The sequence below is a fragment of the Bos indicus x Bos taurus genome, chromosome 5 (assembly GCF_003369695.1).
Source record: "Bos indicus x Bos taurus breed Angus x Brahman F1 hybrid chromosome 5, Bos_hybrid_MaternalHap_v2.0, whole genome shotgun sequence".
Classification (NCBI taxonomy): Eukaryota; Metazoa; Chordata; class Mammalia; order Artiodactyla; family Bovidae; genus Bos; species Bos indicus x Bos taurus.
In genome coordinates this window covers 106,477,820-106,505,742 of record NC_040080.1, presented here as the reverse complement: position 1 = coordinate 106,505,742, position 27,923 = coordinate 106,477,820, and positions in this window count along the sequence as shown.

Below are 27,923 nucleotides of genomic sequence, written 5' to 3'. Positions count from 1 at the left end.
AAGAAAGCCCCGAGTTGGCCTGGCATTTAGGAATTCATTAACTGGATATACTGTGTTTCTGAAGTGAAATGAAAGTAGCTCAGTTGTGTCTGACTCTTTGTGACCCCTTGGACTATATAACCCATGGAATTCTCCAGGCCAGAATACTGGAGTGAGTAGCCTTTCCCTTCTCCAGGGAATCTTCCCAACCCAGGGACCAAACCCAGGTCTCCCACATTGCAGGCAGTTTCTTTGCCAACTGAGCTGCAAGGGAAGCCCACTGTGTTTCTGGTCAAGCAGAACATCTACAGGGACACACCAATTATCTAAGTTTTGGTTTGCTGACATAGGACCCAGGCAAGAGTGGCTCCATCTTAGGCACAGAAAATTTTTCCAGCTGCTATCATGGGGTATATCATAAGTTGATAACAACTGACCACGCACTGGATTTTGTTCAATCTAAACATATTTATTAATCACCTGCTATGTGCCTCATGCATAATGAAAAAACGTACAATCACAAGGCAATACAGTATTTTGGTACTAAAGAAAATAGCCAGTCATATAAAAGAAAAATTAAGCTAAAATTGAAAGCTGATGATTTAGCTGAAGAGAAAAGCTATTCTCTGGCTATATGCATGCAGACAGAATCTCTTGGGTAGCACCGTGGGGCTTGGTCAGAAAGGCACCTTTACAAAGCTAACATCAGTAACTATGGATAGACTGTATTGGTTCATAGAAATAATTTTCAAGCATAGTCCATCCAGCACAATAGTAAAATGAATGATTTTACTACCTGAATTCATTAGAGATCACTGAGAGGGTGTGGTTTTTACACTGCTGTCTGTTGTATATGCTCAGTCCCTCAGTTTTTTCTGACTCTTTGTGACTCAATGGACTATAGCCCACCAGGCTGCTCTGTCCATGAAATTGACACTGATGCATTCTGTAAAATAGGAGCTTTTGGAAATTGAGGATTTTGTCTAGATGATTCCTTCCCTCCCTTTTAGCTTCAAAATAGCTTTTTTCATTCTAGAAAATATGTTGTCTTTGCTTCTAAAAATTTTTACTTATAATTTTTTGTAACTATCTCTAAGAAGAAAAGAAAACTGACTTACATAGAAAGTTAATTTATTTTTAACATGAAAATAGCTTTGAAGTCATATATTTTATTAAACCCTGTTCCCAAAAAAACATGTTGCTAAGAGAAGTTTTACACTTTCTCACAATTATTTTATTGTTTTGCCAGACTAGAGAAGATTAGATGTGTTCATGCCTACAGCTTTAGATGGAATTTCCTTAATTTATTTGAATCTCTTGAAACTTCTTTTGTAAATGATAATCCAACTGCAGTTAACAAAACAATCTTAGATGATCTAAGAGCATGTGGTTTAAAGTAGTGAGAAAAAGTCTTCTAGTACATTACTGCACATGATATTAAGGTTTGAGCTAGTACAAAGACCTCCAAACAGAATGAAGCATAAATCAGCGCAAGCTGTGGAAACAATAGCTTTCCAAATATTCAGTGTCGACATAGCTCCACAACACGAAAACATAACGGAGTCTGAATCAGACCACACTCAGGATTTCAAAGGAAAATATACAGTGCTGCACAGCACAGATGCCACCTTCCTCCTTCTGGTGTACACACATCTGTTGCAGTTTGAGACAGGTCTATTTGGCTCAGAGGGGAGGCAGAGATGACACTTCCATTAACTGTTTTATTTCAGTGAAGCTGGAGCTTGAGATTTTAGGAGGATTTCTAGAGTACCATTTGCTGAGACTCCTTTCTTATTTTAGGCTTGCCACTCTCTTCTGATGTTTCCATGGGGCGAGTGTAAAAGATATAGCAGCTTAGACTTTCTTTTCATAATCATCAGTTGCAACAATACCTACAGTACATAGACAAAAATGTTTTTTTTTTCTTTTAAAAGACATTATATAGTAAACAACATATTTGTATTTGTAACTCAAGAGAACTGAAGAATGATCTGGATGTAGTAAATTCACTGCTGCTCCCTAAGCCCCACCCATAAAAAGACAAAGAGTCAAGCATGTCCCTATCCTCCTCCTTTTCCTCCAATGTGCTGATGGTGAGGAATAATTATTGTCTAGCATATAAGGGTTGAGGCTTCCCTGGTGGCTCAGTTGGTAAAGAATCTGCCTGCAATGCAGGAGACCTGGCTTCCATCCCTAGGTCGGGAAGATCCCCTGGAGAAGGGAATGGAAACCCCTCCAGTATTCTTGCCTGGAGAATTCCATGGACAGAGGAGCCTGGTGGGCTACAGTCCATGCGGTCACAATGAGTGAGACACGACTGAGTGACTAAAACACAGACACACACACACACATGCACACAGAGGATATAAGGGTTAGGGAATTCTACAGATTTTCATCATGGCATTTTATACATTATTACAAGCTAACTGAAGTATTTTTTACCAAAAGTAATCTGAGACTTTCAAAGTTTACAATGTAATCAGATGATCTATTAAGGCCACAGTCTTTGCAGAAGAGTGTAGTCATGAGGCAGGACAGGGGATGTGGGTGTGATCAATCTAACTTTTGCTACTAAGAGAGCGTCATGAACCTGTATATAGATTGTTAACTTTCAACAGTTGATTTTAATTACATGTGTGTTTCAGGAATTTGATTTTAAATATACCTCTTGTAATTCCTGCTTGTTTAATTGCTTTTGTTTTTGTTTGTTTTTAAATTTTATTTTATTTTTAAACTTTACATAATTGTATTAGTTTTGCCAAATATCAAAATGAATCCACCACAGGTATATATGTGTTCCCCATCCTGAACCCTCCTCCCTCCTCCCTCCCCATACCATCCCTCTGGGTCGTCCCAGTGCACTAGTCCCAAGCATCCAGTATCGTGCATCGAACCTGGACTGGCATCTCGTTTCATACATGATATTTTACATGTTTCAATGCCATTCTCCCAAATCTTCCCACCCTCTCCCTCTCCCACAGAGTCCATAAGACTGTTCTATACATCAGTGTCTCTTTTGCTGTCTCGTACACAGGGTTAACAGTATTCTTCACAGAGCTAGAATAATTTCACAATTTGTATGGAAATACAAAAAACCTCGAATAGCCAAAGCGATCCTGAGAAAGAAGAATGGAACTGGAGGAATCAACCTACCTGACTTCAGGCTCTACTACAAAGCCACAGTTATCAAGACAGTATGGTACTGCCACAAAGACAGAAATATAGATCAATGGAACAAAATAGAAAGCCCAGAGATAAATCCACGCACATATGGACACCTTATCTTTGACAAAGGAGGCAAGAATATACAATGGATTAAAGACAATCTCTTTAACAAGTGGTGCTGGGAAATCTGGTCAACCACCTGTAAAAGAATGAAACTAGAACACTTTCTAACACCATACACAAAAATAAACTCAAAATGGATTAAAGATCTCAATGTAAGACCAGAAACTATAAAACTCCTAGAGGAGAACATAGGCAAAACACTCTCCGACATACATCACAGCAGGATCCTCTATGGCCCACCTCCCAGAATATTGGAAATAAAAGCAAAAATAAACAAATGGGACCTAATTAACTTTAAAAGCTTCTGCACAACAAAGGAAACTATTAGCAAGGTGAAAAGACAGCCTTCAGAATGGGAGAAAATAATAGCAAATGAAGCAACTGACAAACAACTAAATCTCAAAAATATACAAGCAACTCCTACAGTTCAACTCTAGAAAAATAAATGACCCAATCAAAAAATGGGCCAAAGAACTAAATAGACATTTCTCCAAAGAAGACATACAGATGGCTAACAAACACATGAAAAGATGCTCAACATCACTCATTATCAGAGAAATGCAAATCAAGACCACTATGAGGTACCATTTCACACCAGTCAGAATGGCTGTGATCCAAAAGTCTACAAATAATAAATGCTGGAGAGGGTGTGGAGAAAAGGGAACCCTCTTACACTGTTGGTGGGAATGCAAGCTAGTACAGCCACTATGGAGAACAGTGTGGAGATTTCTTAAAAAACTGGAAATAGAACTGCCTTATGATCCAGCAATCCCACTGCTGGGCATACACACTGAGGAAACCAGAAGGGAAAGAGACACGTGTACCCCAATGTTCATCGCAGCACTGTTTATAATAGCCAGTACATGGAAGCAACCTAGATGTCCATCAGCAGATGAATGGATAAGAAAGCAGTGGTACATATACACAATGGAGTATTACTCAGCCATTAAAAAGAATACATTTGAATCAGTTCTAATGAGGTGGATGAAACTGGAGCCTATTATACAGAGTGAAGTAAGCCAGAAGGAAAAATACCAATACAGTATACTAACGCATATATATGGAATTTAGAAAGATGGTAACAATAACCCTGTTTAATTGCTTTTGCATGCAAGGTACTGTGTGTCTGTCTATGTTGAGAGGAAAAAGACCAAGAGAAATGTGGCTCATACTCAGTGTCCCCCTAAAGATTAGTCATGAGTGGTCCAACAGAAGGAGGGATTTGAATTCTAAAAGTTCTGAAATTTTTCTCAAGTGTGTGTGTGTATACATATAAGACTATATGCTAAGTTGTTTCAGTCGTGTTTGACTCTGTGCGACCCCAGAGACAGCAGCCCACGAGACTCCCCCTCCCCATCCCTGGGATTCTCCAGGCAAGAACACTGGAGTGTGTTGCCATCTCCCTCTCCAATGCAGGAAAGTGAAAAGTGAAAGTGAAGTCACTCAGTCCTGTCCGACTCTTCGAGACCCCATGGATTGCAGCCTACCAGGCTCCTCCATCCATGGGATTTTCCAGGCAAAAGTACTGGAGTGGGGTGCCATCGCCTTCTCCATAAGACTATATAAACATATATATATATAATAACTGACACCTATAGTACATTTAATAACTGACACCTATAGGACTGTGAAGAAGGCTGAATGCCGAAGAACTGATGCTTTTGAACTGTGGTGTTGGAGAAGACTCTTGAGAGTCCCTTGGACTGCAAGGAGATCCAACCAGTCCATTCTGAAGGGGATCAGCCCTGAGATTTCTCTGGAAGGAATGATGCTAAAGCTGAAACTCCAGTACTTTGGCCACCTCATGCAAAGAGTTGACTCATTGGAAAAGACTCTGATGCTGGGAGGGATTGGGGGCAAGAGGAGAAGGGGACGACAGAGGATGAGATAACTGGATGGCATCACTGACTCGATGGACGTGAGTTTGAGTGAACTCTGGGAGTTGGTGATGGACAGGGAGGCCTGGCCTGCTGCGATTCATGGGGTCACAAAGAGTCGGACACGACCGAGCAACTGATCTGATCTGATAGTACATTCATCATGTGCCAGGAACCATGCTAAGACTGATATACATATATCTTGGTTTAGTGTTGAACAAGCTCTGGGAAATAGATACCACAAAAATCCCAGGTAACACATGAATAAATCAAGGCACAGATAGTTGGCCCAATATTACACGTGCCTTGGAATTGTAATTAGGAATTAGACGATAATAAACTCTCTCTTTTTTTTAATCTTTAAAAAATCATTGCTTTTGAAACCCGCAGTCATGGTAAGCCATTCAGAAGCACTTATAATTTGCTTTAACTGCTTTTAATGTTGTTAAAAGATAGTATGTTTTAATAACTTACACTTTCATAGTATCTAGTACTCTGGGCTGTAGGTGACAAAAATCTCTGGGAAATATATGAGGTTCTAATTTTATTATATTTGTTTATTAATAGATTGATAAATAGTATTCATTATATTAATTATACTTTATACTAATAAGTATAATTAATAAATAGTATTATTGTATTATAGTGACCCAGAGTTTCATCTCATGAAACTCAAGGTCACAGAAATAGACTTGGAGCAAAGTCTGAAGCACAGAGCTTTGTATAGAGAGGGAAAGATAAAAATAATTCATAGCAGAGATTTGAAAAGAATATTTGCTGGCAAACTATATTTTCTTACTACGATGAGATGAGATATGAATTCTTTCTCACCTTGAGTTTTTTTTTTAATTTTAATATATAGCAATAGCCTTTTAGAAAAGAGAATTATAATTATTAAAATGAACAACTTAAACAATTGACAGTAAATTCGTAAAATATATGATAAATCTAAGGAAATCTCCACAAATGTAGCATGTAAAATATTAAAAATATTTAAGATTAAGGTGGAAACTCATATAAATTATGTTTAACCTATTTATATTTTAGTTCAGTTCAGTTTTAAAAATAATGACAGAAGATAAGAGAATCTAGATGATGATGTACGGAGGGATTATATGTGAGAGATTTGTTAGCTAAGCAGCCAATTCTTCAAGGAAGACCTCAGAGAAGAGAAAATCTCCCAAGATTTATCCTGAAAAGAGAGCAAGACTTTTACAGAAGTCCTGATGCAGCACGGACCTGGAAATTGTCACTGCAAAACTTTTTGTCTCCCATATCAAAATATCACATATGATTCAATCCAGAACAACTGAAAGAGACAGAAGCCTCATGGAGAGCAAGTGTTATGGAAGAGGAAATAAAGAGGCAACGTCTGTGGATATAAGCAGCAGATGAAGTGGAAACAAAAGTCACATCAAATCCTTTTCATTTTTAATTTCTTCCTTTTTCACTCATTTTTTTTTCCAACAAGTGTTTACTGAGTACATACTATGTGCCAGACCCTATTCTAGGTGCTAAGCATACAGCAAAGAACAGATCTAAATTTTTTGGCCTTAATGGAACTTACCTTCTTGGGGTAGGGCTGGCCATCAACAGTTAAGTAAATAGATGAAATACTGGATATTGATAAGTGGTATGGAACAAAAGAAATGGTGATGTAAAGATGCTGGAGGAGGAATCATTTGCTTTTGTATCCTATAACATGTTCAGGGAAAGACTCACTAACAAACTGACAATTGAGGAGAAACCTATGGGCAGTGGGAGAGTAAGTCACTTGTTACCTGGGTGAAGAAGCATGAAATCAGCAAAAGTAAGGACCCTGGGAAGAGGAGTTGGCTAGGAGGACACAAAGAAGACCATGGAGGCCAATGTTGGTAAAGTTGAAAGAGGAAGGGATGAGTAGCAAAAGGTGTGATCTAATAGGGTCAGTGAAAGTCAGTGAGAATTATTTAGGCCACCTCTAAGTCCAGATATCACCTTGGAAGAAGGTAAAATTTATAGAAAGGCAGGAGAATATCGATTGAGCACTTACTGACAAGGATTGAATTTCCAAAAAGAAGTGCCTCTGAATAATCTTGAATTGCATATATTATGATTATCTAGTAAAAACTGAACCATACCATAAAATGACTAAACAAATATTGAAAACATTTGCAGCTATATATATATATTTTTTTTCATTAATCTACCTGGTGGCACAGTGGTAAAGATTGCTCTGGCCAGTACAGGAGATACAAGAGATGCAAGTTTGATCCCTGGGTCAGGAAGTCCCCCCAGAGTAGGAAATGGCAACCCACTCCAGTATTCTTGCCTGAAAAATTCCATGAACAGAGGGGCCTTGCCCGGCCACAGTCCATGGGGTTCGCAAAAAGTTGGAGGCAACTGAATGACCAAGCGTGCGCATGCACACACACACAAGCTGTATATTGAGAAATCTATGTGAGTAACCAAACAATGAAAAATATGTATTAATGTATAGCTTTATGAAAAATTATTAAATAACATTTGAGAATCTAACTTTTTAGTCATTTTGGATTACCATGAATATAGATGAAAAGTTAAATATCTACATCAGTGTTTGGGGGTAGCTCAAGAAAAAAAAAAAAGACTTAAAATAAGACAAACTGCAAAACAATATAAACTATGTATTCATTCAGGTTATTCCCTGAATATAAACTGTTCAATGAGGGAGACAAGAAACATATTTTTTTTAAAAAATCACTAAAAAGCTTTAGCATAAAATTGTGTGATGGAAATACCTTGTGACTTAAAAGTATATTTTTAAAGATAATACTTGCTCAAGGCAAAGATATTTAAATCACAGGACTTTATAAGAATATTCCAAACAAATAATTTTGCCTGGTTAACCACTTAAATTACTACAAGTGCCAATTTGCATCCTGTGAATAGTAAGAAGGGTCTTTTCAATTTCACAACTATTTTAAATGGTTTTATTTTCTAGAAATGGCTAAGCCTGATTTTGTTAGATCTTTGCTGAGTGACAGAAAGCATAGTTTTAATGTATGCTAGCAGATGCCCAGTTCCTCACTTAACAAATAGAAGAGAAGACTGTTCAATACAAGTTAATGATTTTTCAGCAACAAACCAGTGGAATTTTTATTTGTCACTGTGTCTTGGAACTTAGAATGCTCATTTATGCATACTGGTTGTTTTGCTTATTTGTTTAGAGAATGCTATGCCGGGTGAAATCTTTCATTAATTTTCCATAAACTTTCCTTTCCCATGCTCAGTTTTTTAAATCACCTAATAATGTGGGTTTCATTTGGTTATGAATATGCAGGTCTTATCCATCTTTATAATAAAATAATAAGTTTATGTTTGGGTAGCAGAAGTATTTCACATATGGCTGATTGATGAGGTTAATAGTTTGTCTCCTGTGTCCCACCACCACCACAAACTAAGACAATATTGCCTACTAAAAGAGTAAGATTTACTAGGCTATTTGGGAATTAATTTGTTGATAGACAAAAGACCATGGAGATAGATGGATAAAGGATGGATGGGTGGATACATAGATGGATGATAAATGGATGAGAAATGCAACCCACTCAAGAAAGTTTCAGATGTCCTTATCCCAAAAGGCTGTGTTTTCTCTGTTGTTGATACTTAACATTAAAAACAAAAGGAAATTCTGTGAGTATTAGGTAAGATACTGCATGTGGAGTTTGTGGCACTGAAACACAGTAGGTCATGAGGGTCAGAAAAAGAAGGATTTAGGTTGCAGATAGATTCTTGTAACTTTGGCTTTAATGCAAGCCTTCTTCTGGAATCAATCCACCATGGACTACAGCATGCCAGGCTTCCCTATCCTTCACTATCTCCTGAAGTTTGCTCAAACTCATGTCCATTGAGTTGATGATGACATCCAACCATCTCATCCTCTGTCTCTCCCCTTCTCCTCCTGTCTTCAATCTTTCCCAGCATCAGGGTCTTTTCCAGTGAGTCAGGTCTTCACATCAGGTGGCCAAGTATTGAAGCTTCAGCTTCAGCATCACTCCTTCCAGTGAATATTCAGGGGACTGGTCTGATCTCCTTGTTGTCCAAGGGATTTTCAAGAGTCTTCTCCAGCACCACAGTTCAAAAGCATCAATTTTTTGGTGCTCAGTCATCTTTATGGTCCAACTCTTGCATACATGCATGACTACTGAAAGATTCACAGCTTTGGCTATACAGACCTTTATTGGCAAAGTAATGTCTCTGCTTTTTAATATGCTATCTAGGTTTGTCATAGCTTTTCTTCAAAGGGGTAAGCATCTTTTAATTACATGACTGCAGTCCCATCTACAGTGATTTTGGAGCCTAAGAAAATAAAGTTTGTTACTGTTTCCACTTATCCTCATCTGTTCGCCATGAAGTAATGAAAACTTTGAATAATATATTGTACAAAAAGCTTTCCTTTTCTTTCTTTCTTTTGGCACAGAGAAAAATTGGAATAGGAATGAGATTTATTTTTATGTACATAGTCATGAGAGATTTTGTTAACATATATTTTAGTAGTTAGTATCTGATATAAAATAATTAACAAATTTAGTATGCATACTATTGAATCCCAGGACTATAGGATCATGAAGTAATCATGATAAATGTGGCTATGCACAGCTTTATTTCATTTTTCACATTTCATGTGAATTGACAATGTATGTGATTTTCTGATCACAAGTTAGAGTTTATGGAATATCTTTACTGTTTGTCAACTAATTAGACTGATTTTTCAGTAATTCATTGTATTTTTTGTTGCTTTATTAATTGTCCTCTTTCTGTTTCTCAATTCCATAAAAATATGTACATTTAACCTTTGAATATGTATGTTTTCTATTGCTCTTTAGCTACAGGAAATTGGGTACATCTTAATAGAGAATTGAAAAGACAGTAAACCATTGGGTCTATAAATATCTTTGGACTTTTATTATTTCATATTATCTGTATTTACTTTAATTAGATTATATATGAGTGCTATATTTATTGAATGCAATCATTCAGAGAATTTTCCCCATTAACATATATTTAGATTTTACCTTTCTATGATTATTTTTGTGTATTGTATTAGTTGCTCAGTCATGTCTGACTCTCTGTGACCCCATGGACTGTGTAACCCATCAGGCTTCTCTGTCCATAGAATTCTCCAGGCAACAATACTGGAGTGAGTAGCTATTCCCTTCTCCAAGGTATCTTCCAAACCCAGGGATCGAACCCAGGTCTCCTGCATTGCGGGCAGATTCTTTCCTGTCTGAGCCACCAGGGATACAAAATTAACAATGCATTCATATAGGCCTAAAAAAATTGTGGCATTTCAGAACTTTTGGTAAATCTTGCATTCACTCCATTCTCAGATTCCATTAATAAGATGGTCAGGTTATTTTTCATTTTTAAATTTAAGAATTATTTTCTTATCTGTCTAGTTTTAACAATTTTAGTTCAAGTTTTAATTCTTCTACATACAATTTGCTTGCTGAACAATTCTACCTCACCAGAGTAGCTTATAGTTCTTTCTCCTTTTCTTCAGTCAGTCCTACTAAGTTTATTACTGCCATCTTAATACTTTTTATGCTCAGCTCTGATTATATCTACCTTAAACCAAACCAAAAATATTAATCTTTACACATGTACATAAAATTCTGTACCTTAGGATTCCAGGCCTTCTAACACTTTTCAAGGCTTCTTTTCTCAACATTTTACTCGTCACACTGGTTTGGCGAACTTCACAGTTTCCCTGTAATACCTACAATTTCCTGTCTGTGCTGTTCTGTGCTTAGTTGCTCAGTCGTGTCTGACTCTTTGCAAACCAGGCTCCTCTGTCCAGGGGATTCTCCAGGCAAGAAAATGGAGTGGGTTGCCATGCCGTCCTGGAGGGGATCTTCCTAACCCAGGGATCAAACCCAGGTCTACCTGATTGCAGGTGAATTCCTTACTGTTTGAGCCACCAGGGAAGCCCAATTTCCTGTCTACCTCTACTCTTTTCCTAGATACCATGATAACAGCACTAATGTGATTTAATATCAGCATGACATTATACAGTTTACAAACTGCTTCCACAAACATATATAATTTAATCCTGAAAACACAACAAAACAAACAAACAAAAAAAAGACAAAAACACTTTTGGGATATATCTTCATTCTATTGGTAAAGGACTCTATAAATGTAACCCATATATCAATGAGTCAGTTCAGTTCAGTAACTCAGTCATGTCTGACTCTTTGTGACCCCATGAATTGCAGCATTCCAGGCCTCCCTGTCCATCAGCAACTCCCGGAGTCCACCCAAACCCATGTCCATTGAGTCAGTGATGCCATCCAATCATCTCATCCTCTGTCATCCCCTTCTCCTCCTGCCCTCAATCTTTCCCAGCATCAGGGTCTTTTCAAATGAGTCAGCCGTTCACATCAGGTGACCAAAGTTTTGCAATTTCAGCTTCAACATCAGTCCTTCCAATGAACACCCAGGACTGATCTCCTTTAGCATGGACTGGTTGGATCTCCTTGCAGCCCAAGGGACTCTCAAGAGTCTTCTCCAACATCTTTTGAACCACAGTTCAAAAGCAACAATTCTTCAGCACTCAGCTTTCTTTATAGTCCAACTCTCACATCTATACATGACCATTGGAAAAACCATAGCCTTGACTAGACAGACCTTTGTTGGCAAAGTAATGTCTCTGCTTTTCAATATGCTGTCTAGGTTAGTCATAACTTTCCTTCCAAGAAGTAAGTGTCTTTTAATTTCATGCCTGCAATCACCATCTGCAGTGATTTTGGAGCCCAGAAAAATAAAGGCGGCCACTGTTTCCCCATCTATTTGCCATGAAGTGATGGGGCCAGATGCCATGATCTTAGTTTGCTGAATGTTGAGCTTCAAGCCAACTTTTTCACTCTCCTCTTTCACTTTCATCAAGAGGCTCTTTAGTTCTTCTTCCCTTTCTGCCATAAGTGTGGTGTCATCTGCATATCTGAGGTTATTGATATTTCTCCTGGCAATCTTGATTCCAGCTTGTGCTTCCTACAGCTCAGCGTTCTCATGATGTACTCTGCATATAAGTTAAATAAGCAGAGTGACAGTATACAGCCTTGACGTCCTCCTTTTCCTATTTGGAAACAGTCTGTTTTTCCATGTCTAGTTCTAACTGTGGCTTCCTCATCTGCATACAGGTTTCTCAAGAGGCAGGTCAGGTGGTTTGGTATGCCCATCTCTTCAGAATTTTCCACAGTTTATTGTGATCCACACAGTCAAAGGCTTTGGCATAGTCAATAAAGCAGAAATAGATGTTTTTCTGGAACTCTCTTCCTTTTTTGATGATCCAGAGAATGTTGGCAATTTGATCTCTGGTTCCTCTGCCTTTTCTAAAACCAGCTTGAACATCTGGAAGTTCACGGTTCACGTATTGCTGAAGCGTGGCTTGGAGAATTTTGAGCATGTCTTTACTAGCGTGTGAGATGAGTGCAATTGTGTGGTAGTTTGAGCATTCTTTGGCATTGCCCTTCTTTAGGATTGGAATGAAAACTGACCTTTTCCAGTCCTGTGGCCACTGCTGAGTTTTCCAGATTTGCTGGCATATTGAGTGCAACACTTTAACAGCATCATCTTTCAGGATTTGAAAGAGCTCCACTGGAATTCCATCACCTCCACTACCTTTGTTCTTGTGATGCTTCCTAAGGTCTACTTGACTTCACATCCCACGATGTCTGGCTCTAGGTGAGTGATCACACCAATGAGTAGAGACAAGTTTAACACCCACTTCTTTGCCATTTACTTCAGCTTTTCCCAACTTCTTGGATATAATAGAATTTTATATTAGGGAACTGTTTAACAATTCCCTAATGTAACCATTTTGTTTTGTAGACAAGAAAATAAATAGTTTTCTTGGACTTACAAAGTCTTGTCTTTCCTACCTGGGTTTGAAACATCTGTCTTTTGTATTCAACACTTCAGTGAATCAAAGTTGACTAAGATATGGTTGCGGGTTGCTAAGTCATTTCAATTGTGTCTGACTCTTTGTGACCCTATGGACTGTAGCCTGCCAGGCTCCTCTGTCCATGGAATTCTCCAGGCAAGAATACTGGAGTGGGTATACCACTGAGCCACCAGGGAAGCCTAGGACATGGTCTGTGAGTGACCAAATAAAATATATGTTCTAAGACAGAGGCACTTCAGCAAACAAATAAGGAAGAGTAGGTAAAGAAGCACTCAGTTCAGAATGGAGCTCTGCAAATGTTTTTTCTCAAACACAGCCTCACAATACTTTTTTGGCACGTTATTCTAAACTTACTATATCTTGTTTAATTTATAGATATTTATGAAATGATGTTAAGGACATAGCTCTACATTACTCCAAAATTTTCCATCAGAATATTGAGTTAATATCTGCACATAATGGTTATTCAACTAATATTTGTTTAAATGAATCAAATGATCATATAGTTTAGAATTAACCATAAAAATAGTTACTTTACTTTGATTAGTCTTCATTTTATATTCCAAACACTAGGCTAAACTTTGAATGCTTATCACACTTCATATCACATTATAGAATAAGTTTTTGAGTTAAATATTATCCCTATCACATTAAATTATTTTTTAATCCAAATTCAGTGTATACAGAAATTTTCATAGATATTTGATGATTTGAAAGCATTGAGAATAAGGTCCTTTATCTCTGATTGGATCATGAATATAATTGATTTAAACTTGGGGAAGGGAGCAACATAATAAATTAGGCTTACAGAAGCAACAAAATTTGAAGTGTATGATTTAATCTTCCATTCAAGTACAAGGAATTTAAATCTAAGATAAAGATATTTTATGAGGAGAGACAGAAGGAAGTTAAATGTGTCATATTATTCATTCCTAGTTGTTGGCATTTCATGATAAGCCATTTGGATTTTGGTCCAGATGAAGCCAACTTGTGAGTATGCTCCAGTCTGAAAATATAGATACTAGCCTGTGTCCAGGATTTATTAGCAGTGAAGATCATTTTCAATAGAAAGAAGGGGAATGGGACATTAAATATTTTTATTAAGAAAATTCAAACACAGTAAAAATATATAAATAGTATAATGCTGCATAATATCCAAATTTAACAATTATAATTTTTCTATATTTGCTTTATTTACATGTTTAGATAATTTTTGAAAATAAATACAAATATCTTAATGATTTAGTAGCTCTAAGAATATTGCCTGCATAACCAGAATAGTATTCACACTCCTAATAATCGCATTTTTTTTTTTCAGGATGCCAATGATGTCATTCTTAGTGGTTATTACAGACCAGTTTGCAGTCAAAGATTACATGATATACTTGCTTAGACCAGATTTATTAAAAAACAGTTTTGATTCAGAAACTTACAACAGTTGGAACAGATTAATAATTATTTTAACTAAATATTAATATGTGCTGAATTAATATTAATATGTGCTGTATCATTTATCTGTTGTTGCCTGGCAAACCAGCCCAAGTAGGGGATCTAAAATTGCCATTAATTTAACTCACAATATGGTTTGGTGATTTGTGCTGGATACAGCAAAGAATTTGTTTTATTCTTGGCTGAATTCTTTCATGCATCTGTGGTTAGCTCCCAGTCAGTTGCAGGACAGCTGAGAGAGGCAGGCCTAATGTACTCCCATTTATGTGTGTTGGTTGGCATCATATCAGAGCAATAAGAGCAACCAGCCATGTCTCATCCTGTCGGGATAGTCTGAACTTGTTCAAATGCTGTCTCAGCTGGGTTCTAAAGAAAGAGTAAATGTGTGCAGTCTGTTGAGGACTAGACACAGAACCTGGGTACTTTTGATTCTACCACATTCCCTTGGCAAAGCAGATTGCAAGCCCGCAAGATTCAGTAGATGGAGAGACAAATTTTATTTTAGGTGGGTAGTGCTGCCAAATCTCATTGCAAAGGGGTTTTCCTAAGAGAGCCGTGGAGAATCGTGGCCATTCTCACAATTTACCACTTGTGTATTGTCTTAAGATATCATCATGTGAACAACATGGTAGAACTCTGCTTTTGAATAACTAGATAAAACTGTTGATTCAAACTTCTTGAGTCTGACTCTCAGCCCCAAACGTACTAGCTGGGCAGTTTTAGATTGGATATTAATATCCTGTGGTCTCAATGTCATGGCTTAAACTCATGGCTGATGACATATTGAGTTCATTTCAAGGTGGACCAAGGAGCCATGTATCATATTGTTCACAGATGTAATGTTTGTATTAGTTAAAATTATCATATAAGTGCTCATCATTATAGGAAAATAAATGCAAAAAGTGTTTTTCAAATAGTACAATCCTATTTATGTAAACAAGAGTAAGAGAATTTTACTTCTGAATAAACAGTTATCTACTTATTTATGACAAAAGTATTTATGCAAAAATATACTCCCAAGAGAACAGTTATGGAATTCAGATATCTATAATCAAATTCACAATACCCCAAACTATAATACAATTATATATATATATATATATATATATATGTGTGTGTGTGTGTGTGTGTGTGTGTGTGTGTAAAATGTAAAAAATAAAGAGGATAAATGCATAACAAATTTTAGACTATGGTTACTTTAGTATTAATAGAGTAGTTTTGAATAGGTCAGTGTGTGTGGCTCAAAGTATACTTCAGATTTAGTTGTAAAGTTTTATTACTTTCATATTCAATATGACCTAATGGATGCTCTAATGTGGTCTCTTTAGACATCTTTATGTTCTATAAAAATATCAGTAGATGAAAATATTTATATGTGGAAAAGGTGAAGACAGCATAATCAGTGGCCTGTATTGAATTATGGCTGTGCATGAGAGTAAAGAAACAGAGAAGTGACTAGAATGACTGTAGGGTCAATGGGAGGCATGTGTTTATATTTCCCCTTTCAGTTTTATCTGTAGTTCAGTTTGTTTCTTCTAAAAAATTTAAGCAGAAAGTGAAAGTGTTAGTTGCTTAGTCATTGTGTACTCTTTGTGACCCCAAGGACTGTAGCCCACCAGGCTCCTCTGTCCATGGAATTCTCCAGGCAAGAATACTGGGATGGGTTTCCATTCCCTTCTACAGGGGATCTTGCAGACTCAGGGATCAAACCCAGGTCTCCTGTATTGCAGGCAGCTTCTTTACCATCTATTTCTAATTAAAATCTATACTGAACTTACCCATCTAATGGAAATTTTAGTTTCTTTTCTAAGCACTGTGTTTAATCCATTTTAGGTCATATAAATACTATTAATTATTAATAACTATTAATACACATAGTATTAATTTTGTTTTAATATTTAACAGGATGTTATAGAATTTCAACAATATAAAATATATAATATTTAAATACAAAATATTTACTAAAATTCAAAAGCTGATCACAAAAATCACTAACTACCTCCATATCCAAAAGACAGTCATCAATATATCTTGGCACTTTTGTATATAATTACTAAGGAGTAGTAGAACAGGCCCTTACATAATCATTTACTTTCCAGTGACTTAAGTTTAGTCCTGAAAAATAAACAGACAAGCTAATGGAGAAGAAAAGTGTTGGGCAACCTGAGTTCTTGGTAACTGTCTTCTTTCTTTGTTGAAACCAAGAGAAGGGGCCTCAGAGAGTTTCCCATAGGATTTGGGATAGTCCGTCTTATTTTCCATATGCTTTTGAAGCCTGTTGCTTGCTTTGTCCCCAGCCGTACTCATGGGGAAAAAAGAATTCAAGAAAAAAAAAATCTGAATTGGAGGGTAGTGTGTGATGAAAGGTGCCAGAATATGCCATTCCAAAATATGCCACTTTAGCACAAGGATTATTTTGAGCTAGAGGCATGTTTAAAACAGCAGATGCAAGAAGAATATTCTGATCTGCTTTTTTCTCTCTGAAAATAGGAGATAAAAATTCTATATTAAATATGCCCTCTCTATACTATGAGAAAAGGAACATTCTTATCATGAGGGAAGGAAAGTTAAGACTAAGAGAATTCTATACAAACAGACCTTGTGAAAATAATTCTTACTTTCCTCTAGTCTCCCCATTTTACTCTTTTTCCACAATTGCCTCACTTTGTTCAATTTATTACAAAAGGATTTAAATTTTGCCATTTCGATGGGTCTTCATTTCCTTAAGAAGATTTCCTTGCAACTTAAAACTGAAATATGTGTTTTTCATTAATCTGTCTTTTGTTACAGAGCCAGAATTGAAACCTGAGATGGGAAGAGGAAATAATTTTCCTTCCCAACAGTGATATATTCAGAATATGAGAGTATTCAGATATCAGATGGTACTGTGGGTAGCTGATCTTGAGCGAGTTTACAAAGATTTCACCTGAGTTAGGGCTTCCTGGGTGGCACTAGTGGTAAAGAACCCGTCTGTCAATGCAGGTGATGTAAGAGACATGGGTTAGTTAGATCCCTCAGTCAGGAAAATGCCATGGAGGAGGGCAGGGCAACACACTCAGTATTTTTGCCTGGAGAATCCCATGGACAGAGGAGCCTGGTGGGCTACAGTACATAAAGTCGCAAAGAGTCGGATACAACTGAAGCAACTTAGCACAAATTCACCTTAGTTTATCTGCCACTAAGCTGTCAGGAACAGGAACTTAGGGTTAATGTAAGAGATGGCATTTTAGTTGATCTTCTATTCAGTAAACGTGGCAGGGCTCCCGTTGGCCCTGCTGAAGAGCTCACGCACCTGACTCCAGAGGGTACTGTCAGGGCACAGCCATAAAAAGACTTCAGGAGGGCCAGTTAATTAAGGCTGCTTGACCCTCCCCTTCCTTCCCTCCTCCAGACTCCAAAATACAAGGAGACAAATGGATCTAGAAGAGAGGGGAAAGAGGAAAAGTAGGGACCTTATGAGCTCTCCACTCCAAGGACCCCAGACAATGGCTCGGCCAATACTGAGGGAAGAAAAGGGAGAAAGGGAAGATAAATAGATCATCCAAATGTTCAGCTGGATTGTGCTGAGATGGATTTTTAAAATCAGTAACCATGACTGGAAACAATTAGGCTTTCCAAAGATATCATGAAGGAACAGAATATAGCTTAGTTAAAGCCAGTGATTAAAGATGAATAAAACTTTTTTTGTTGTTGTTGTTTGCAGGCTACCAAAGGTGAACTTACTAAAATCACTTGCTTTTCATAAATTTGTTTGTTTTGTTCACATTTGTATGTGCCTGTGGTTGTTGCTCAGTCGTGTCCAACTATTTGGAACCCCATGGACTGCAGCATGCCAGGCTTCCCTGTCTTTCATCATCTCCCAGAGCTTGCTCAAACTCAGGTCCATTGAGTCGGTGATGCCCTCCAACAATCTCATCCTCTGTTGTCCCCTTCTCTTCCTGCCTTCAATCTTTCCCAGCATCAGGGTCTTTACCAATGAGTAGGCTCTCCACATCAGGTGGCTAAAGTATTGGAAATTCAGCCTCAGCATCAGTCCCTCCAGTGAATATTTAGGATTGATTTCCTTTAGGATGGACTGGTTGGTTCTCCTTGCGGTTGAACTCTTCAAGAGTCTTCTCCAACACCACAGATCAAAAGCAACTTCACCATTTCAGACTTATCCTGTGTATATTGTCAGCCTGTATGTACCTGGACTTGTGCCAAAAGAATATTGAGAGTGTTCTCATTAATGATTGCATTTAATAGGCATAGTGGTGAAGAAGTACAGGTAATAGGGTAGAAATTAAAAGGCAAGGGATAAGCTGTAGCAAATATGGATAGTAAAATATTCTCTTCTTTGCCAGAGGTGATTCATGTAGTCAGCCACTTCTGATTGCCCTAATATACAATGAAAAAAGATGAACATATTCAGTTTCAATACTTTCAGTGATTGTAAATAAAAGCAAACATTGTTATGGAAAACAGTGACCAGTCAGAGAACAGACAGTTTTTATTAATCACCTGCCGTATTTATGATAGTGGGAGTTTTGTAACCAGACAATGTCCTTTCCTTCTGGGAATTCATATTTTAGTGTGGAAAAGTCATTTAATAAATATTTGTAAGCATAAGTTAGATGTATGACATATAAGGGATGAGCTTTTAAAATACATTATACTTGATTGTAATTTCTCTGACATAAGACACTTATGGGAGTGTCTCTATATTTATGACTGGAAGTGTGTATATACTTACATGTACAATTTTCTCCTATCCAGTAAAACCCCTAATAGGACTTTAGCTTCATTTGAACATTAGAAATTGTATGAGGCTAGAGTAATTTTGTTCAATCCTTTTATTTCTTTGAATATCAACCACAATCCAGTTGTTGAATTACGTTGTGGTCTACCAGTGATTTTATGTATATTTATGGGGACTCTACCATCAATGATTGTGAAATTTGAAATTTTTCTTCTGCCCTTTATTCAGTAGTTTTTTCACACATAACGCAATACTCAGTTTCCAAGAAAATTACAGAAACGGCTAACAGAAGTGGAAAATGTTATAGAAATACAGAGAATTTTAGGGGTACTCCAAGAAAAACAAGTAGTAATGTGGTTAATAGTGAGAACTTCACAATGTGCTGAATTGACCTGTTTATATTGTCAGCCTAAAGGATCCTGATGAGATTCTGCAACCCAGTTTTAGCTACTCAAACAGAAATTTTTCAGGAAGAAACATTACAAAGCAATGTTTCCGTTTTAAGTTTCAAATAAATGAATGAAAAGATTTAGAGATTGTGGTAAAGCATCTATCTACAATGCGGGAGACCCGGGTTCAATCCCTGGGTTGGGAAGATCACCTGGAGAAGGAAATGGCAAACCACTCCAGTACTATTGCCTGGAAAATCCCATGGACAGAGAAGCCTGGTAGGCTACAGCCCATGGGGTCGCAAAGAGTCAGACATGACTGAGCGACTTCACTTTCAATCACTTTCACTTTTCTAGATCTAAATGAGAACATAAATCTGAAGTTAAGTGATAACTAACAAATACAGTATTAGCATGTGAACTTAAGCTCAGAGGAAATAGTAAACAGTAAGTTTTTACTTGTGTATGAATTCAGGTGTACAGTAAACTTTTGTTAACAAGAGAGAAGAAAGAGACCACAAAATACTTGTGGATAAAACAATATGGACTTTTACTTCCAAACAATCCTGATGGAAAAGGTCCAAGATTGGTTGGGCATTTACTGTTCCCTCAACATTTGGCTTCTAAGTCAAAAGATGGTGATCTAGTTTTTGCCATAATCCAGACAGCGAGAAAAGAGTGAGTGCCACAGGAATGCATGACAAAATCTTTTCTATCTTCTTGGAAGTGACTGTCATCAACCAGGCTCAACAGACATAGATTGACCAAATCTTAGTCCCAGGGCTGCATGTAGCTACAAAAAGCATAAGATGTTTTATATATACATATATATATATATATATATATATATATATATATGTATATATATACGAGCAGATAAACTCTATGTCTATGGAATAGGGGAGAACAGATCTTGGTGACACGTGCTAGTTAGCCACAAGACATTATATCTCACCTATAATTTCCTAACACATACTTTCAGCTGTTAGAGTTATAGACCTTACTTTTGTGAAATTTTTAAGCTGTAAGCTTAAAATATGATTAGAAGTTTTATTAGGAAGAGCTTTATTCACAATTTTATCCCTAGAACATACCAAATATTTTATATTTCATCATTTAATTCCAACTTAATAAAGTGTTTCATAATCTCCAATGGTTTTTGACATTCTAAATATGTATGAAAATTAATAAGTTGTGGTCACTTTTTCATTGCAGTTATTCGTCATTTTAATGTATATATTAGATTCCATCAATTATGTATAAATATATGGGACTACAAATGTCTTGGGCTTCCCTGGTTAATCAGGGGTAGAGAATCCACCTGCAATGCAAAGATCCCCTAGAGAATGAAATGGCAACTCACTCTAGTATTTTTGCTTGGGAAATCCCATGGACTGAGGAGCCAGACTGCTGTAATCCATGGGGTCTCAAAAGAGTTTGACACAAGTTAGCAACTAAACAACAAATGTCTTAGAAAGTCCCTACATTTGTTGAGAAGTTTGGCACTTGATCCATAGTCATATTTACCCATGAACTCCTGCAACAATTCTAGTTGAATACAACATCCATCCATCACCTTTTCTTTACTAGTCTTTGAAAAGAGAATTGAATTTTTAAATCAGTGTGGCCCACTGTATGTTTATCCAGAAATCTGTAACTGTGTAAGGAAAGGGCATATCTCAATGGGGCTTCTAGGATATTCTTCAGTACATCATGCCTCTCATAAAATTCAGAGCCTGGCCCTTGGGCTTTCAGGCTCACATATGAAAAAAAGTAATTTTTCAAGAAAGGAAAGTGAAAGTGAAAGTCACTCAGTTGTGTCCAACTCTTTGCAACCCCATGGATTGTACAGTCCATGGAATTCTCCAGACCAGGATACTGGAATGAGTAGCTTTTCCCTTCTCCAGGGGATCCTTCCAACCCAGGGATCAAACCCAGGTCTCCCGCATTGTGGGTGGATTCTTTACCAGCTGAGCCACAAGGGAAGCCCAAGAATACTGGAGTGGGTATCCTATCCCTTCTTCAGTGGATAAAATTCATGTTAATCAAATCAGCAAGCCTAAAAATGCTTATATATCCAAAATACAAAATGTGTCCCCCAAAATAGCTACTTTATGCAACAGTTAAATTAAAAAAAAAAACTGTTTTACAAATATTTATTGAGTGTTAATATTTTGCACAAAATGTAGTACTAATAGGATACAAACAGATAAATCAACCTTCTAGAAAGTAATGTTCAACTGAAAGAGATGGGCTTCTCTAAAAACCTAACAGAGGGCAATGAACTAAAAGGACTAAACTACTTCTGTTTTTGAACTTAGAGGTTTCCAAGTTAAAAATTCTTCATATCTTCAACATGTTCAGTAAATAATTTGACACTCTTCCATCTGCTATGTGTCCCAGTTTCTGACTACACAGATAACACTTTTAAAATAGAATATGGTGATACTGGAAATGTGATTTTCCTAACCTATTCATTGAATACACATCTGTTCCTCATTAATATGCAATGTGACTGCTCAAGTATACACACTTTCCATTTTTTTATTGTAGGTCTACTTAAACCACCTATTTGATTTTGGTTAGACATTAGCAAATTAATTTATTCCAGCTTTAGTACATAACTATCTTCATTATGATGGATTTATAACAGCTATTTCTTATAAGTCACATAGAGAATATAATTAATCTCTGAATAAAATTTCAAATTAACGTGGATTAAACACAGTATAGATTTAGCTTTCTCACACATAAAGGTAGAATGAATGGGCCAAGAGTTGTAGGTCAGCTTCACAAGCATCAGGGCCCATGCTGTTCTCGCATCCTGAATGCCCGGTTTCTGCTTCATGGTTCAGTTCCAGCTACTGAATCCAAACTCCAGCCATAAAGAAGAGGAAGGAAAAAAGGAAATAAACAATACACTCTGGCTTTGAGTAGAGTTATTGCAGGTGGCAAACACCACTATCACTTATCTCGCATTTGAACAGATCTTATCACCTTTATAGTCGACACCAGAACAAAACAGAGGTTAGCAGTGCCCACCCTCCAAGCAGCTGAAAGTCAGCCAATAATTTAAAGCCAGTCATCCATATTCAGGATTCCTTCCTGTTCATAAATTCAACCATGGATTGTGTAATACACTAGGATTTACGATCAAAAACAATCCACGTGTAAGTGGACGCATGCAGTTCAAACCCACGTTTTTCAGGGATCAACTGTATTTGCAAGAGAGCCCAGAAAATATTTCCTTATTTTCAGAAATATTCCTTCTTAGCTGAAAAAAAAAATGAGATAGAGTCAAATACAAATTTATGGAATATCTCTCAATTTAATGTTCTTCAGTAATGTGCAGTTTCTTCTTGACAAACTCAAGTATAGTTGAGAATAATCTCAAAGCTTTTTTTTTTTTTTTTTTTCCAAAGAAAACCTATAGAAAAGCTGAATAGGTTATTTGGGGTTGAATTATATCTTTTTATTTTTTTATGATTAAGTTTTTCAAATTATCTATATATCATTAATGGTTTTGCTTTATCAGTTATTGAAAGATGATAAATCTCCCATTATCATGTGATTTAAACTTTGTGTGTATTAAATTGGGCTTCCTAGGTGGTGCTAGTGGTAACGAACCCTTCTGCCAAAGCAGGAAATATAAAAGACGTGGGTTCACTCTTTGGGTCGAGAAGATCTCCTGGAGTACATTAAGTTAATCTGTGTTAGGAATATGTAATCTTCTGAATATTCTTGAGTCCTCTCTCTCTTTTCCCTCAACCAAGATTCTTCTATTCCCCAAAGTCTATACATTGAGGTTGTGGTTTTTCAGTTGCTCAGTCATGTCCAGCTCTTTGCAACCCCATGGACTGCAGCTCAGGAGGCTTCCCAGTCCTTCTCTATCTCCCAGAGTTTGCTCAAACTCATGTCCATTGAGTCAATGATGCCATCCAGCCATCTCATCCTCTGTTTTACATTCTTTTAATTCAATCGGTAACGTCTTTCTTATTTAGTTGTGTCTGTATGGCCACATTTTGTTGGCAGTTTCTGACTGCTGTGTGCAACGAGGGCATCCCTAGTGGCTCAGATGGTAAAGAATCTACCTGCAATGCAGGAGACCCGGGTTTGACCCCTGGGTTGGGAAGATCCCCTGGAGGAGGGAATGACAACCCACTCCATTATTCTTGGCTAGAATAACCTCATGGACAGAGGAACCTGGTGAGCTGCAGGCCATGGGGTCTCAAAGAGTAGGACATGAGTAAGCACACACACACACCTGTGAAAATGAAGATTTCCAAAAGCTTGTTGTTTCTTCCCAATTAGTCTTTTTCCAATGCTCATCCCATCCAATTGCATAGTTTATTCTCACTTCTAAAAATCAGTCAATCCTAAAGGAAACCAATCTTGAATATTCATTAGAAAGACTGATGCTGAAATTGAAGCTCTAATACTTATTGTTGATAAAAATATAAACACAGGTTTACACGTTTTTAAAATTTTACACATTATGTTTTTGAGATTTATCCAAGTTGATATCTATAGCCCTAATAATTTTGATATTTAACTGTATGAATATAACATCATTTATCAGCATTTTAGAGGACACTTTGATTATCCCTAACTTTTTAAATACTACAATAAATGCAATAAATATTCTTTAAAATGTCACATTGTGCAAATGTATGAGGTGCATAGAAAGTTTACTAGTAATAATAGAATTACTAGATGTGGAATATGTTTATTTTCAACTAGCTTTTGCTAGCTAGCTTTGGAAAATAGGTGAAGCAATTGTTTACTCCAGTGAGTAATTGATAAAACTTTCATTGTTTCTCATTGCTGCTAACATTTGTTATCAAGAATGGTTTTAATTTTTCTTAGTCTAAGGAAATCAATGACATCTCATCAGTATTTTTCTGATTACTAATTGAGATTAGTACATATTTATTGACAATTCTATTTCTGTTCCTTCCAATTGCTATTCACATTTTTGCTTACTTTTCTATTCAGGTGCTACTTTTTAGTTAATGTTTCTTATGTTTTTTAAGAATCTCTTTGTATGTTCATAAAAATAATGACCATTGTAGCATTTATATTGTGCACACTACTTGTCATTTACTTTTCAAAGTGCTTTATACTTATTAGCACATTTCATGGACATGAAATTCTGTTATACATGATAAAGTATTTTCTTGTCTGTAGACTTACACAAAATATTTTCATTTTGGTGTATTTAAATTTATCAGTATATTTATATGATTTTTACTTTGATCTTTCTAGGGAATTTTTCTTACTATTAGGGCATATAGATATTTTCGTATCCTTTAAAATAGTTATTTTTTTAAAATTTCACATTTAGTTATCTAATACCTCTGGAGTTTACTCTTAGTGACATTGGGATTTACTATTTTGTATATAGAAACTATATAAAAGTTTTGAAATGGTTATTCCTGTACCATTTGTGTTTAGTCTGTTATTTTCCAGCTGAATTCTAAAGCTTTGTATGTCATATATCCAGTTGCCATAATTGTATGAGTCTTTTTCTGGGCACTCTCTTATATCTCATTAGTCCATTTATCTGTCCCTGTGTCAACATACTTTATTAAAATTGATAAACTGTATATCTTCAGTGATATAAATCATCCAGCCACCTTGTTCTTTTACAGTTGTCTTGGTTATACTCATTCTAATTATTTTTAACATGTTCCTTTAAAAAATCTTATGACTTTTAGAATTAGATTGTTTACATAGATTGTGTTTTAGTAAAATTGTCACATATATGACATTGAGTCATATATTCATGAACAATATTCTTTTTATCCATTTATTTTTTTTTTAATTTATTTGACCGAATCAGGTCTTTGCTGTGTCATGGAGATCTTTCAGTGCAGTTCCTGGACTCTCTAGCTGTGGCACATGGGCTTAGTTGTCCCACAGCAAGTGGGATCTCAGTTCCCTGACCTGGGATTGAACTCACGTTCCCTGCATTGCAAAGCAGCATTTTAACCACTGGACCATTGGGGAAATCCCCCTATTTATCTCTATCTTATTTTATCTCTTTGCATTTAATTAATTTTATTTTATTTTTAAACTTTACATAATTGTATTAGTTTTGCCAAATATCAAAATGAATCCACCACAGGTATACATGTGTTCCCCATCCTGAACCCCCCTCCCTCCTCCCTCCCCATACCATCCCTCTGGGTCATCCCAGTGCACCAGCCCCAAGCATCCAGTATCGTGCATTGAACCTGGACTGGCATCTCGTTTCATGCATGATATTTTACATGTTTCAAATGCCATTCTCCCAAATCTTCTTATTTTATCTCTTTGAATTAAGTTTTATCATATTTGTTTTTAAAGAACAGCACATCCTTAATAGGTTGGACCTTCATTGTTTTTGTGAATTGTTGTTGTTCGGTCTCTTAAGTCTTGTCCAACTCTGCCACCCCAAGGACTGCAGCATGCTAAGCTCCTCTGTCCTTCACTGTCTCCCAGAGTTTGCTTACATTCATGTCCATTGAGTTGCCATGCTATCTAACCACCTCATTCTCTGCCATCCTGTTCTCTTTGCCTTCAATATTCCCCAGCATCAAGGTTTTTTCCAATGAGTTGGTTGTTCCCCTTAGGTGGCCAAAGTATTGGAGCTTCAGCTTCACCATCAGTCCTTCCAATGAATGTTCAGGGTTGATTTCCTTTAGGATTGACTGGTTTGATCTCCTTGCAGTCCAAGGGACTCTAGAGTCCTTTCCAGCACCATAATTCAAAAGCATCAATTTTTCAGTACTCAGCCTTCTTTATGGCCCAACTCTCATATCTGTGCATGACTACTGGTAAAAACCACAGCTTTGACTACATGGACCTTTGCTGGCAAAGCGATGTCTCTGCTTTTCAATACATTGTCTAGGTTTGTCATAGCTTTTCTTCCAAGGAGCAAGCATCTTTTAATTTCATGTCTGCAGTCACCATCTGCGGTGGTTTTAGAGACCAAGTAAATAAAGTCTGTTACTGCTTCCACTTTTCCCCCTTCTATTTGCCATGAATTGATGGGACCATATGCCATGATCTTTGTTTGTAGAGTGCTGAGATTGAAGCCGGTTTTCTTATTCTCTGTGTTCACCCTCATCAAGAGCCACTTTTATTTCATTTTCTGCCACTAAGGTTCGTCTAGTCAAGGCTATCTATGGTTTTTCCTGTGGTCATGTATGGATGTGAGAGTTGGACTGTGAAGAAGGCTGAGCACCGAAGAATTGATGCTTTTGAACTGTGGTGTTGGAGAAGACTCTTGAGAGTCCCTTGGACTGCAAGGGGATCCAACCAGTCCATTCTGAAGGAGATCAGCCCTAGGATTTCTCTGGAAGGAATGATGCTAAAGCTGAAACTCCAGTACTTTGGCCACCTCATGCGAAGAGTTGACTCATTGGAAAAGACTCTGATGCTGGGAGGGATTGGGGGCAGGAGGAGAAGGGGACGACAGAGGATGAGATGGCTGGATGGCATCACTGACTTGATGGACGTGAGTCTGAGTGAACTCCGGGAGTTGGTGATGGACAGGGAGGCCTGGCGTGCTGGGATTCATGGGGTCGCAAAGAATCAGACATGACTGAGCGACTGAACTGAACTGAACTGAGAGTTGTATCATCTGCACATCTGAGGTTGTTTACATTTCTCCTGGCAGTCTTGATTCGAACTTGGGATTCATCCAGCCTGGCATTTCACATGAGGTACTATGCATAGAAATTAAGAAGGGTGACAATATACACCCTTGTAGAACCCTTTTCCCAATTTTGTTCCACGTTTGGTTGTAGTGGTTGCTTCTTGACCCACATACAAGTTTTTCAGGAGGCAGGTAAGGTGGTCTAGCATTCCCATCTCTTTAAGAATTTTCCAGTTTGTTGTGATCCACAGAGTCAAGGGCTTTAGCGTAGTCAATGAAGCATAAGTAGAGGTTTTTCTTGTACTCTCTTTCTTTCTCTATGATCCAATGAATGTTGGCAATTTGATCTCTGGTTCCTCTGCCTTTTCTAAACCCAGTTTGTATGTCTGAAAGTTCTCGGTTCACATACTGCTGAAGCCTAGTTTGAAGGATTTTGGGTATAACCATTTCATATGAAATGAGCTACTGTAAATAATATCCCATTTTTTTTTCTAAATTAGTTTTTGAATTTGATTTTCTATCATACTTGGTTTTCCTGTCCCAATATTCAGTCTCCAGATGCAAATTCTTAACCAGCTCACTGTTATATATCCAGGTGATGGTGTGTGCATTGAACATTATCCTTCTTCAGTTA